This window comes from Camelus bactrianus, chromosome 3 (assembly GCF_048773025.1).
Source record: "Camelus bactrianus isolate YW-2024 breed Bactrian camel chromosome 3, ASM4877302v1, whole genome shotgun sequence".
NCBI classification, from domain to species: Eukaryota; Metazoa; Chordata; class Mammalia; order Artiodactyla; family Camelidae; genus Camelus; species Camelus bactrianus.
The window spans coordinates 144,076,867-144,087,887 of record NC_133541.1 but is presented as its reverse complement, the minus strand read 5'-3'; positions in this window follow the sequence as shown (position 1 = coordinate 144,087,887).

Genomic DNA, 11,021 nt, shown 5'->3' with positions numbered 1-11,021 from the left:
TCCTGCCTTGAGTACGTATGTTGTTTTATTTGTAAACCTTGATTTCACCTTTATAGCAAATTAAACTGCATCATCAATCTGCATAATTTAGCCAATTCTGTTTCAGGTGTTGTGGGCACAATGGCGGGCTAGTTACTTGGGTTGGTAAAGAATTACCAGCGTCTGAGAAGGGTCTAGGAAAGTTTAATAGGGACACTGCTATAGGCAACATCAGGCCACACAGGCAAGAGGTGCCTACATGAGGGCCAAGGTTGAGTGTGTGGGGTCTGTTATTGGGGGGGTGCTGTTCACACAAGGAGGAGGGGGCTGCATGATCAATTCTTGCACAGGTACCTGGTTGGTTGTGAGATCTGACAGGGGCTTCTCTGAACAACAGGCTTTACCACTTTAATAAGGGCAGGATGTGAGGCCTCTCTTCCTAGGGCAATGAGTTTTCATAGGGTAAACACACAGCAAGAGAAGATGTTTTATAGCTTGTGGAAATTCAGGTGTGCAAAGGGTCCTGCAGTGGAGAGTGGGAGGAAAGGTGCCACTGGGCTCTAGACACACAGAGAGCCCATGGGTGAGGGCGTATGACTCTAAAGAGTGCCACCTGGCTTCACACCAGGGACTTTATGTGAAAACAGGAGAATCTAAGTTGTCAGCACGTGTCTACTCAGTGACCTCCCTAAGCCTAGCTCTGTCAGAAACCAGGTGGCTGTGAAATGAACATGAAGTTCCCCACCCTGAGGAACCCAATGAATGAACATCTTGACATTCTCAAGCCCCTTACCCTGCACCACCACCCCACCTCATCTGGGTCTCAGGCTCTGACCCTGATATCAGTGGCACCTTTGTTCCCTATATCCAGCTCGTCTGGACGTCTCTGTGATGAGCTGTTCCATGTCAGCGAGCCCCAAACTGAGCTCTGCCTTTACCCCATGAATGCTTCCTCCCTGTGAAGCCCCTTGTGAAGGAGCCACCACTAGCAGGATCCTTCAGTCCTGAGTCTCTGCCTTCCCCACCCCTCCGACTTCCCCCAGCCCATGATCCCCTCTGGAGGTCCCTATTATCCTCTCCCTCCCACTTCAGTCTTGGGCTGCACACCAATTCCCTCTTCACAATCTCCCACAAGACAGGTCCAGGTCCACTTGGGGACACTGAGGTGACACAGGCGGGTGTTGCTAGGAATGAAGAGCAGGATACTGTAGCAGAGGAGAGGCAAGGGCTCCCAATCCACCAGAACACAGGCTAAAGTGGGGGCAAGACACCCATAAAGGGTGAGGCAGGCATCACACTGCAGCCCCGCCCTCTGCTCCCCCAGGGTGCCCTGTGTTTCCTGCTTTGGCCTGGGGGACTTCCCCCCTCACTCTCTGTTAGAGGGGTGCCCATTCATTCATTCACACCCTCATTCACCATGTACATGGGTCCTGCTCAGTGCCAGGTCTCAGCTGGATGACAGCTCATCCTTGGGGACACAGCTCAGATCTCACCTCCTCCATGAAGCACTTCTGGATTCCCACCCCTCCTGAAGTTCCTCTGGCCTCAGTTGGGACCACTAGGGCTGAGACCACACTCTGATTACCTCCCAAGTCTGTGATCTCTGTGAAAGCCCTGGGCTCAATGTGGAAAGAGACTCAGAAAAATGGGGCCAAAAGGGGCTAAGAAAAATGTTACTAGTTCTCTATTACAGAGAAGGGCACTGAGCAGAGAGAGGGCAGTGTCCAACCAAAGCTACAGAGGAGGGTCTCAGTGAGCCCTCCCTTGGCCCTGTTACTAGTTCTCTGTTACAGATGAGGACACTGAGCCACAGAGAGGGAGCAGAGCCCTGCTATAGCCTTGGCCCCACGGCCTGTGTCCTTTATGACTAGCTCAATGCTGCCAGCAGTGGTGTGGGCCTGGAATGGAGGTTGAAAGCAGCCTGACCCCCAGGACCCCTTCATACACAAAATCAGTCTCAGGAAACACCCCTCAAGACCTACTCTACACCCCTGGGATTGGGACCTGATTGCTGTTCCTGGAAGCTGGCTGGGCTTCCCTGTGAATTGGCCCAGGAGATGCTTGGGACAGACACAGGGCCCCTGAGGCTCCCTGTCCCCAGATGAGCAGCTCTAGTCCCCTTGACTGTCCCTGGCAGAGGCCAGATGACACGAGGTGTTGGTCGGGTAGCCAGCTGTGGAGATGAGGAAATGGGAGCAACATGCAGGTATATGCAGAGGTTCAGGTATTCACTCAACAATCATTGATTCAGGCCTTGCAGTGTGGCTGGCCTGGGCCCAGGCCTGGGTGTCCAGTAGTGAATACAGTCAACCCCTTGAGCCTTCTGGGAAAGCAGTGCTCAGAGAAACAGGCCCTCAGAGCCCCCATCCTGTTTCCCATGAACAATCACACTGAGATGAGGCTGCAGCCATGGGTCCCAGTGGAGGGTGAAGGGAGGAAGGAAACCCAGAGTGGGCACTGACCATGAGCCTGGACACTGGAATCAGATGGCCTGGGCTCTGTAATCTGGGGTGGTCACCTCCCCTGTTCTCTCTGTGCCTCAGTTACTTCTGCAGAAATGGGTGATAACGCCTGTCCCTGCCCCACAGGTTTTCATGAGGAGTCAGTGATCTCTTATGCTTGTAGGACAGTGCCTGGCTATGGGTCAGGATCCTGCTCACCTCACAATAGTCTGTCCCACTTTAAAGATGAGAAAGCCAAGTCTAAGGGGGTTATGAGACCAGCCTGTGCTAGCCCCCTTCTCATGCTCTGCTGTCCAGGTCTCCTGCTTTTACATCATCCCTCTGCCCCCATATCCACCCAGAAATAAGTGCTGAGAATCTGAGCAAATCAGAGTATGAATGGAGGCACACCCTCTCCCCAACTTGAGCTCTTGGGGCGATGGGCAGGATGGGGATATCGGGCTCCCCCAGACTGTCTAGGAGGCCCAGCATGTCCGTCACCTCATTTCCACTCAACACGGAGGTGTGTGTCCAAGGGCCAGAGGGCGATGGACTAACCCATGGTGGGTGGATGCTAGGTAGGTGTGGGAGGCACAGAGTGGCCCCTGGAAGACAGTGTCCAGGCAGCCAAGGTGTGGGGAATGAGGTTGCCCAGAAGGGGCAGAGGACAGAGTCCAGCCTGGACACCACCCCCTGCTGGACCCTGATCTGGGGTGAGAATTGGGACAAGCCAGGGCCCCGCTAGGGCTCCTCATCCAGCAAAGAGGTGAGGAAAAATTAAGGAGACAATGGAGGCTGACCCCACCATGCTCCCTGTGTGAGGGCGCTGCTTCCAGGATCCTGGAGGTTCCTTAGACCCTTGTGAAGTGGCTGCTGTTTCCAGCCCCATGTGGGCAGAAGAACTGAGGCAAGGAGGACACAGTGACTCAGTACAGAGATAGGATTCATCCAAGAGTGTGTGCTGGGCCTCTCGCTGAGAGCAGCCTCTGGGCATCATGGACTTAGGAAGTGTCTTGTCCTCCCTCATAAGGCTCCTGGCATGTTAGGCAGGAAAGGTCCCAGTGCCCATACCTGGGCCTCTCTGGGTGATGCTGACATGTGGGATCATGATGGTCCTGGGAAAGGAGAGAGAATGTAGGCTGGGCGTCAGGTCTGCATCAGACCCTAATGATGCCCCTAATGTTGTGTGACCTGGAAACTCCCTGACCTCTCTGTGCTTGGCTTTCCAGCTCTGACTCAGAGGACTGCTGTGCTTGGCAAACAGTAGGACCTCAATCAGAGGAAAAAGCCAGCCCTTCCCCAGGAACCTCTCCTCTTACATGCCCAAAGCTAAGCCCATGTGCCACACATCAACAGAGCTGATACTTGACAAACAGGGCAAGTGAAATCCAGCAACACCTCCCTCCTGCCTGAGGCCCTTCCCTCCTCAGTGAGTGGCTCAGAGCAGGTCTCTGCATCCCAGAAGCCTGAACTGAGCCTTGTGACCTGGAGGAGTCCCTGTTCCACACAACTTTTTTTCCAGGTGCTTCCAACAAGACACAAGAGCACCTGGTCAGTCTCTTAGCTGCAAGGTCCTCCCTTTGCAAATTCCCCCATCACATCCGGGCTAGAAGATGTGAGTTCCAGGGCACATGACCATCCAAATGATGACTTCAGGAAAACATCCCTGCCCACACTGCACTCTTCAGAGCCCACCTTCTAAAAGAAGGGGTAGTGACCCACGGTTGTGCACAGTTTTATCAGAACACAGCCCTCACCCACCCACCATTGGAAACATGTGAGAAGCAGAGATTCCCAAGTGCCTGGACCCCTGTCATCCAGAAAGCAGAGGTTAGGGTAACAGACAGAAGGGGAGAAAGTACTTTCATACTATGTATCTGATAAGGGGTTAACACCCAAAACATATAAATAACTCTTACAATTCAACAGCAAAAAAACAAGCAATCTGATTTAAAAAGTGGGCAGAGGAACTGAATAGACATTTTTCCAAAGAAGGCACACAGATGTCTAACAGGTACATGAAAAGGTGCTCAACATCACTCACCATCAGGGAAATGCAAATCAAAACCACAATGAGATATCCCCTCACACCTGTCAGGGTGGGTGTCATCAAAATACAAGAGATAACAAGTGATAGTGGTGGTGTGAAGAAAAGGGAAACTTCTGCAATGTTGGTGGGAATGTAAATTGGTGCCATCACTCTGGAAAAGAGTAAGAAGACTCCCCCAAAATTTAAAATTAGAACTTCCATATGATCCAGCAAGTCCACTGCTGGGAATATATCCAAAGGAAATGAAATCACTATGTCAATGAGACAACTGCACCCTCACGTTCACTGTACCATTATTTACAATAACCAAGATATGTAAACAACCTAAGTGTCCATCAACAGATGAATGGATACAGAAAACGTGATGCATATATATGTATATATAATGGAATCTTATTCAGACATTAAAAAAATGAAATCCTGCCATTTGTGACAACTTGGATGGACCTTCAGGGTATTATGCTAAGTGAAATAAATAAGACAGAGAAAGACAAATACCTATGATCTCATTTATATGTGGAATCTATAAAATAAACCAAAACCCATAGAAACAGAGATCAGGTTGGTGGTTGCCAGAGGTGAGTCAGGGGGTGATTGAAATACGGGAAGATAATCAAAATGTACAAACTTCCAGTTAGAAGATAAAAAAGTCCTGGGGACATAATGTACTGCAAGGTGACTGTAGTTAATAACACTGCACTGTGCATTTGACAGTTGTTAAGAGAGTACCTCTTAAAATTTCTGATCACAAGGAAAATAGTGTGTGACTATGGGTGATGACAGACGTCAAGTAAACTTAATGCAGTGATCATTTCACAATATGCACATGTAACAGGCCATTATGCTGCACACCTAAAGCCAACAAAGTTATGTGACAATTGTATCTCAGGAATACTTATCCCAGGAAGCGGGGGTGCGAGCCTGGATTACCTACTGCAGGAGCTGCCTTTGTCCTCCAACAGCAGAGGGTGGTAGTTGTGACAGGGACTGTAGGTCCCTCAAAGCCTAGAATGTTTACTGTCTGGACCTTCACAGGGAGAGTGTGCAGACCCTGCCCTGGAAGACGGTGGTCATGGCAGCAACAACGGCCTGCATGTGTTCAGGCTCAGCCCAGACAGCTCCTGTGCTCTGCTGTCACCGCATTTACTTCCCTCCACACCCTCAGAGGGAGAGGCTTCAATGTTCCGATTTTACACATGAGAAAACTGAGGCTCATTTGCTTTGAATTATTGACCGAGTGGTGGGGGAAGCTTTGAACTCCAGTGTTTTGATTTCAAAGCCACATCTCAGTCCTGATTTTTAGAAGGTGGAGGTCCAGGCACTGGGAACCCTCCACCTTCCTCACTTGTAGTCTTACTCCAGGGCTGCCATCCCCGAGGCGTCTGGGTGAACACATTTAATCCGCTTACTCTGCACCAGCTGAGCCCTTGGCTGCCAGTCTGTTGTCGCTGCCTGACACCAGCTGAGTTTTACAAGTGAACCATCACCCCCTGCCAGCCCACCTGCCCTGCCATGTGGGGCAGACCCCTCCTAGCCTGGTCATTCTAAACCCTTAGCTCACACATTTGCACAACTGCATCGAAAGGGCCCTACTCCCTGTGTGGAGGTATCGACAAGGGGAAGGGAGGGGAGTTTTGGGTGGCCCCTTACTCTGAAGGTGACACATGACAGGGACATGTTCATGTCCATAATGGCACTCAATTTGAAGCTAAGAACATGGTCACAGCGAGGGGTAAAAGCTGAGAGGCTACAAGGCTGCTGAGAAAGGGGCTTGACTATTGAATTGTAAATGTGTAATTTAATTTAAAAATTAGCCTCCTGGGTGATAAGAATTTGTCCTTAAGGCCAGAATTGGCCACCTGACCCCTGGGAACCCCTCAATTCCAGGATGTAATCATCTGAGCATGGAGGGGGCTTAAATTGGGGTGCTGTCCTCTCAGTCATGGTGCACCTCCCCACATGTGCAGCCATGAACTGCAGTTCTCACACATCAAGGCACCTCTCATGCCCTGCCAAGGAGGTCCAGGTCATAAGGAAGGGATGACAGACTGTGAGGTCACACGTGTGCCCCTGCAGGGGTGAATGTTGTATAGGGCAGAGCCCCCCACTCTCACCTCCAGGAGGGGTGCTGGAGGGAGCAGGACTCCTGAGCCCCTAGGCTTAGCAAGCATCCTGGCTGAGGGTGGGGAGGCTGTCCACTCTGAAGTCATAGGTCAGATGGTAGATTGGGGTCCCACCCCCACAGCTCACCAGTGAGACCGTCTAGTCTGTTTCTCTGTAAACTGGAACCCAGTCACCCTCACCCTCAGAAGTGGGGGCAGCCTGTGTAAATTACAACACAAAGCCCTGGGCTGTTTCAGGTGCCTGGGGGTGTCCAGGCCCCTAGGCCGGGCAGGTGGGAGAGGAGATGTATGGGTTAGCAGGTGTGAGAGCAGGGCTGAGACTTGGCTGAGTGCATGCACTCTAATATCCAGGAACTGCGAGCTACCACTAGCAAATCTGTTCACTGAGGCCATGTGTAGTCTCCCTTGTCATTTACAATCCCCTGTTTGAACAGAGGCCTCTGGAGTCTATTAGCCACATTGTTGCCTGTCACCACACTGTTGCAGTTCCAGGGTCTCCATTTAGCCAGCTTGAAGGAATAGTGAAACTTTTTCTTAAAACCAGTGACAGAAAACCAAAGTGGCTTAAAGAAGCAAACAGGGCAGGAGAGAATGACTTACCTAACTGAGACATCCACAGGGAGATAGCTTCAGGCAGGGCTGTACCTGGTGCTCAGTGACATCAGCAGAAGTCATCCTTCCCCACCTCTGGGCTCTGCCACTGGTGTCATCTTCACATGGCTCTGCCTTTACGAGAGCAAGATAGTCACCAACTGCCAGAGGCTGACATCACCACCCCTCAACTCCCAACTGAAATAGAACTTCTCTGCTCCCAGGATTCCAGCAACTAGGCCTGACCTCCGTGGAGCCTGATTGGGCTGGTGCCCAGCCCTGAGCCAATCACAGTGGCCAGGGAGGATGGAAAATGCTGATTGGCCAGATCAAGGCCATGTGACCATCCTCTCCAGGAAACCTGTGAGCTGTTCACCTGTTTTCAGGTTGGGAGAGTGTGATGTCTCCCAGAGGATCCTGCTACTAGCACAAACTGCAGGTGGCACAATGAGCTGAAATGAGCCTGTCTGCTTGGTGACAAGTGACAGGTCACTTAGTGGTTCCCTGCTCCAGGGAGGGAGGCATGTCCAAACAATATTGGGGCTTCAGAGCCAGAATGTAGTAGAAAAGCCTCCCAGTCTCCCAAAAGGTGGGAAAGTGAGCAGTGACACAGGAAAGGCACTCCTCTCTGTGGCCCTTGGCTTTCTCCTTGTTACAGTGGAGAGTGCAGTGTTGCCCCTGACAGCCCACTTCCCTGCTGGGAGGCCTTTGCAACAGGTGGAGAGTGCTTGGAAAAGCCCACTTATTCTGAGGAACTGTTATTGCTCCTGGTGGCATTATTATTTTCATGTCACTTGTGAGGTGGGCCCTGAGGGGTCCCTGATCTGGGGGCACAGACACCCACAGAAACTTGACCCAGTATTGCTGTTCATTCAACAATGACTTACCGAGAACCTACTGTGTGTCAGATTCCCAGGGTAGAGCAGTGGTGTTGACAGCACAAGCCCCTGCCTCACCTCATCTCTGCATCCCAGGTGGGGTCACCAGAATGGGAGTTCAGGAAGCAGAGGATGTGGCCGAAGCCTTGTGGGAACCCCTGGGTTTTTCTCTGTGCTGAGGGCACTAGCAGCACACCGATTGTGGGACTCAGTACCCGCAGGACCCAGCATTGATGGGTAAAGGAGAGGGGCATTTCTACAAGCACATCCTCACTAACCCCAGGCTCCAGAGGGCAGCTACACTCTGCTCAACCCAAGGGGGCATCTTCCACCATCCTGATCAGCCTCTGGTATTACTCCCCGCTCAGATGCACTTTTTCCTGTGGCAGCTACACTCAGAATATGTGTTTGTTTCTCTCCCATGTGGTTAAGTGGACTTCAGACACATGATAGTGATGGAGTGGCTAAGCCTCTGGGCAGATTGCTGGGTGACCCGCGGAAATTGCTGCACATGGTGAGCTCCCTTCTGCCAACCAACGGGCCAGGCCCCACCACTGTTCTGTCTGTTCTACCTCACTTAATCTGCACAGACACTCTGTGCAGGACATCCTGTTATCCCCCATCTCTGCTGACCTTGGGTGGACAAAGCTTGGGTTTGAGAAAGTTGCCCAGGTCACATTGTTGACAAGTGAGGAGCTGGGGATTTGCACCCTGGTCCCAGGAGTCTGGATCATGGAAAGGCCTGGGTGGGGCAGCTTATTGCCAAGGGAAGTCCTGCCCAAGCCTCTCCCATGAGACCCCACACAACAGCACATCTAGCAGAGTCAGCATTTCCTGGACCAGATGGACAGAACCTCAAAACTTCTTTGCAGATTGCTTCCATGTTCTTTTGCAAACACAGAAAGGCCACAGGCCAGGGAAGGATAAGGCCAAGAGTGTTTTCATTGGGGAGAGTGAAGGACAAGTGTGAAGACACACAGCACTCCCAGCAGCCCTCTCGGCAGAGCCTGCCACTGGGTGAGCAGCTACCATGACTACCTACCATAATCCTGTGAGGTTCATGCCTGTACAAGCCTGCCTGTGAGAAGAGCAAAGTGAAGCTCAGAGAGGTGTGGGGACACTCCAAAGACAAACAGATAAGGTGGGATCATCACCACCATGCTGTGCTGGGACAGGCAGTCACCTGTCACACTGCTCATGCATGGCCTGCTGCGAGTAGTGAAGGCCTGATAGGAGCACAGGAACACTGTGGTGAAGGTGATGTTTCTACCTGGGACAGCTGGTACCGGGAACTCTAGCTGATTCTTCATTGTGCCTGCTTTGAGTGTCAGCATGTTGCAGCCTCATTTAGGGGAAGGGCTGCCTCCTTTCCTCACCAGTGCACAAGGAAGAGCATGTACACACTGGCATCACCATAGACCACCGGCTGGATCAAGATCTGGAGCTCAGAGCAGAAACTGCCAACACCAGGAACTGGTGCAAGAGGAGGACCTGAGTGCCCCCTGAAACATTTCTAGTTTTAAAAACATACTTAATTAGGGGGAAGTGATAAACAGTTGATCCCTTCAAAATATTCGGTTATCCAAAGAACAACAGCACCTCAGCATTGTAAGAGGATTAACTCAGTCATCAATAACCATCACTATAGGTATGAGAAAACAGTGTTAGGAGTTACAAAAGGGTCTCAAGGTCATGCAGGTCAGAACTGAGAACCGTCTAAAGCATGTGCTGCATGATAGTCTCTCTAAGCTACCTGAGGCTTGGTCTGCTCCTGACACAGGGCAGATGGTCTGAGAAAACCACACTCCTCAGGGGACCCCAGGGAGTTGACAGAGTTGAGTTTGGGTTCCTGATCATCTTCTAAGTTTGGAATTTTGAGATTCTTCTGCACCTGTCCTTCCTCCAGAACAGAATCTGATTCAGGCGGGATTCCAAGGACTGAGGCATGTGTCAGGCAAGAGAGCAGGCATGGCTGGATGAGAGCATCGCCAGTGCCATCAACAAAGAGGCCAGGGCACTGAGATTTCCAGTGATTTAGCATCCTGGCTGGGAGGGGTCATGTGTTCTACAGTGAGTTCTGAGTATCCTGCACCGCCCTCGAGGACCTGCAGGGGGCGCGCGAAGCCAGCGTGTCTTAGGTGGCGGTGCGCATGCGCAGTTCGCGTAAGCAGCCAGCGTCTTCCCTGGGGGCGGAGCTTGTTTTCCTCAGGACTGAGCGGGCGGCGCCATGGAAGCTCAGGGACAGCGCTGCCTGCGTGTCCGCGGGAGGAGGACGCTCCCCGCCCGCTGTCTGAAGTTACGCCGGTTTCCCACTGCCTGCGCCCGCTTCCTGCCGGGGTGTGTGTGGAACTGACCGAGCTGGGGCCCCGGCCGGCTGGGCAGGAGGGGACGGGTGCGCTGGCGGGCACGCTTCGACTATTCTCCTCGCCCGCCGGGAGCGGGTGAGTGTCCGCGTCCATCCGGGCCGCTGGAGTGTCCGTGCCCCTGGTCCTCACTGCCCGGGTCCCCGCTCCCCCGTGTGATCAGGGGTGTGTACACTAAGGGTCAGGAGCGGGGATGCGGGTGTAATGGGAAAGGGGCTGTGAAAGTACTGAAAGAGTTAAAGAGAAGTGTGTAAATCACATTATGTTAATTTTTATATTTTAAGTGTGTCAAAGTCAGAGTTTATCGTGCTTTTACTTTCTTGTCTTTAAAGGCATGCAATCATTTATTTTATACTTAAAATATGCTTCTCATCTTATCTCGTTTTCAAGTCAAAATACTGCCATGGTTGACATTTTCTCATAATATAGTGACAATCTTCAACATGTGTGAATATAAACTCATTGAAAAAATCTTGCAGCATTCCATGGTGAGTAGTCTTGTTAAAAATAATATCCGGGCCATTACTAAATTATTACAAAAATATAAATTTTTTTTGAATCACTTTTAGAAGTTCCACACACACTGGTATTTTTAA